The sequence below is a fragment of the Solanum tuberosum genome, unplaced genomic scaffold, assembly GCF_000226075.1.
Source record: "Solanum tuberosum cultivar DM 1-3 516 R44 unplaced genomic scaffold, SolTub_3.0 scf00485, whole genome shotgun sequence".
NCBI lineage: Eukaryota > Viridiplantae > Streptophyta > Magnoliopsida > Solanales > Solanaceae > Solanum > Solanum tuberosum.
The window spans coordinates 12,927-17,228 of NW_006239399.1; the positions used below are offsets into that span (position 1 = coordinate 12,927).

Consider the following 4,302-nt stretch of genomic DNA (forward strand, 5'->3'; position numbering starts at 1 on the left):
TTGACCATTATTTTTAACCCATAAACTAACCTCTCACCCCATAAACCCATACCCACCCGATTCCATATTCTCTCCTAAGTCAATTAAAAGACCCAAATTTTCCGAGTCTCGTTCCTATCTCACAATTCCGTACTGTAATCTGTTTAGTCCATGGAAGAAGTCTCTTCACTTCATCATCACCATCTCTCATTTCTTCCATTACTTCTTTTTCAATCTCCATTAATTCTACACAAACTCTACTCATTTCTCTCTGTCAATTTTCAATTCAATCACTACAAAATCAAAAACACAAAAAATTTGAGAGTTGAAAAATGAGAATTGAGTGGAATGATTCAAATTTTGGAGGTAGAGATAGCCGAGATTTCTTCGCCGGATGTGGACTCTCTACCTCATCCTCGCCGGAACCAAATCCAGGACAGAATTCCGGCAACACTGGAATGTTCAAGTCAAAATCAGGGTGGTTGATTGTAGACCCCACGTCCTCCTCCGACGTAACTCCGACACTAGTGCTAACGCTACTGTTAGCGTTATCGCCGTCGTAGTGACACCATTTGTGTCCTCCCAAAGCTTGTCCAGTAGGAAAACACTTGTGGCAAATCAAACACTCGTGAGTCCTTCCACTGCTGTTACCGTTACCGGAGCTAGTAGTTCCGGTAGCGTTAGTAGTAGTTGAGGTAGTCGACTGATCATCTCCTCCGCCGCCACCGGCGATGAGTTTCTGATGAGTAGTTTTATGTCCTCCTAAAGCTTGATAAGATCCAAATCCCTTACCACAAACCGAACACTTATACAACATCTTCTCCGACGGTGTGTGGATTTTCATCACTGGCACCGGCGGTGGTAGAGATCGTACCTGACTAACAGAGCCATCGCTCCGCGCAAGCATAATCAAACAAAGCGCCAAATACTCCTCTTCAGTCGACTGGCGATCCATACTCTGTGACCTCTTAGATCTCTCCCCTGTAGTCCAATTCTCAAGGTACCGAAGCTGCTGCTGACCTTTGCTCTCAAATTGAAATGTCTACGGATTTGAAGTACCAGTTGGAGAATACAAAGCTTCAAGGGCTATCTCAATTTTAGAGTGAATCGGGTGGGTATGGGTTTATGGGGCGGGTGGTTAGTTTATGGGTTAAAAATAATGGTCAAATGGGTAGTTAATTAGGATTACGACACGTGTAAAGGATGAGGGGGCCGTTAGTGAGAGGGGCATGTGCGTACCGATAATTGGATGGCAGGGGCTGAGATGGACCCAAAGTATAACGGAGGGCATAGACATACCATTTATCAAAGTTCGAGGGTAAATTCGTCCCTTTTCCCTTATTTATAATCTACTTTGATAATAGACACCTATTTTAGTTTCTTGTATACAGCCTGGTACATCAGGTGAAAGAGTTGTTACTCCAGCTGTTTTCAAGTGTGCAACACCAATAAACATTGATATTGGTTATAAGCCTCGTGGACTGAAATGGAAGGGTAAAGATGTTGTCACCACTCCACAATTACAACGCATGAGTAAGTCCAAAGGGGGTGGATCTGCAAATGTCTAGTGCAACAAGAGCAAGAACAGATGGGTGTGACTACTTTAATATGTTTTGGGTGTTTTTGATGTACGCTTAGAGGTTGTTTTATTTTGAATTTGTAATGCAAGCAGGAAACAATACTGAGACTGCTTTAATATGTTTTGTGATGTTTTTGATGTACACTATAACTAGTGGTTTAACTGTGGATTTTCTTACAAGAAAATGCCAAGAATGTTTTGTCGATCATTCATGCTTGTTTGGAGCTTAATATTGTTGTGTTGTTCACTTAGTATGGTTATTGTTGTATGGAGGTGAATAAGAGGAATAGAAATAAGGCTATACAATAGAGGTGAATAAACAAGAAAAATATGATAGATTAATGAACAACTTATCTCCATTCCTTCGTCCAAAATCAATACAACAGAAACACAAGACTACTAATACAATCACTCTAAGACTACTAACATAAATATTTCCATATAGTGAAAATCATGAGTGCAATAACGCATATGATCCTGATTTTTCTTGCCTGATTCCTCTCTTGTTCATAGGATTTGATTCTTTTCAATAGACCCCATATGATTTTTTTGCTTGAGGCGGTATTTCATCATCGTACCATCGAAAATAATCGTATCCACCTCTTCTCTACATAAATTATCAAAATAATTAAACTATGATTAGGGATTGACAGTAATTTGCTTAACCAGATTAGAATAATGATAAAAAGCTTACCTTTGTGTTTTTGCAGCAAAAAAAATCGACGTCATGTATTAAGTTGTGTCCATGAGGTTTTCAATTCAGCATTGACCCCACATCGACAGAACACATTTGCATCTAAAGAAGTTGAAATCGACAAATTGGACATTTTCTTCGTTGTGAAGAAGACGAATGAAGAATTTTTTTTGATCTCCACTGTAGCAGCAAAAATGGTGAGATGTGGAGAAGAAAGAGATGAGAAATAAAAAAAGGGGAAGAATCAAGGGTTGGATAAATAAAAGGGGAAGATTTGGACCGTTAAGTATGTTAAAGTGTGCCAATCAGACACATCAGATTTTTTTTCTCACTTCATGCGCTCAAAAGGAGTGCCTCACACGATAAGTGCCAAGTCAGCCAAATGTGTCTGATAGGTACATTTTTTGAGTGGTTTAAGTGTTCAATAGGAAGGAGTCCTTGTTAAGGTATCTATACGGAAAACCCTTACAAGTTCAAGGGGCCGCTTATGCGTTCTGCCTAAAACGAAAAAATGTAAACATAATTAGGTACTCCCTCTGTTCTATATTAAATGAATTTTAAGGTAAAAAAAAAAGTGAATTTTTAAGATTTTTTTATTGTTCAAAATAATTGAGTCGTTCAAAGTTTTAGATGAATGTTTGAAACTTTTTTTTCATATTTGTCCTTTTATTTAGTGAAATAAAAGGACAACAATGAAAAATATAGTTTAAATTATATCCTTAAATATTTTTTTTAATATATATGCATTGTCTTACAAATTCCATTAATACGGCATAGAGGAGTTACTTAATAATGAAGTAAACTTCTGGTCATGCACTTACAAAAGAAGTCATTGGATGACTTTTCGAAAAGGGAACGCTTTGTATTCGTCAAATTAAAGTTTCTTTTTGAAAATGAATATTAATTAATGGGGTCTTTTTGATAGATAAAGAGTTAAAGTTATTTATGTACTCCCATCCTTTCAACAATACTTATTTAGTATATTATTTTTGGATGTTCAAAAATATTTGTTCACTTAGTTTCAAATTTTATCCTTATCATTAATCATAATCTTTATTTTATTTATTATTTTACGTATTATTTTGTAGAATTAGAAAAAAAGGTAACAATAATATTTTTGCAAGACTAAAAAAAAAAGAAAAAAGCAACAATTAAAGATTTCAACTCTCAAAAAAACATATATCGATTGAAAATTTGAATATGAATATTTTAATTTAATAAAAATAATTTTTTTATTTTTTGTAATAGATGTTTAAACTAGTTTCTCTCTATAAAATAGTCTTAATATTAAAAGTACATTATATTTTCCCTTTATAGTAATTTGACTCTCAAAAGCATTTTTAAAAAAAGATTAGTCAAACACAATTTGCTTTTAAAAATCATTTATCAAACGAATTAGCCAAACACAATTTTTTTTTAAAAAAACACTTTATTGAAAAGCTATTTTTAAAAAATATTTCTAAAAATAAACAGTTTTTAACAGTAATGTCAAACATGCTCTTAATTATTTAAATCCTGACTATATAAAAGTTTAGTAATCCATATTTAAGAACATGTTGTATTTATCACTCCATCCATTCGAAAATAAGCGTTCTATCTCTCTATATTTCGTCTATCACTAGATGTTTACATCCCAACTCTTCTCTCAATTATGAACACCAGACATTCACTCCTTTTTATCCTAATTGATTCCTTTTTTTATGGAGAAACTATGTAATTAGATATATTTTACTATTATTATTATTTTAAAATATTACATATCTTACCATTAATTAAAAATTTTCTACCATATTTCGATAAAGAAACGGGAAAATTGTATATAATAGCAAACTATTAATTCAAATTAAATGCTATAAATATAGTTTGATTTAATTGTACCTCATAGCAAACTATTGTTATTTCACCTCTCTCCTGGTGAATCTCGCTCGCCACTCTCGTTCTCTCCCTCGCCTCTCTCGTTTTTTGTACAAACACAAGTGTATAAAGTGTGTTTGTGTTTGTATAAAGCGAGAGAAAATTGTATATATACATATATTTTCGTTCCCCTCTC

At 34.0% G+C, this 4,302-nt stretch overlaps 1 pseudogene; it reads right to left on the reverse strand.

Moving 5' to 3' along the window:
• Positions 1 to 280: 280 nt before the first annotated feature.
• LOC102605837 (zinc finger protein ZAT10-like) lies at positions 281 to 1,435 on the reverse strand (annotated as a pseudogene).
• Between the last annotated feature and the right edge of the window lie 2,867 nt (positions 1,436 to 4,302).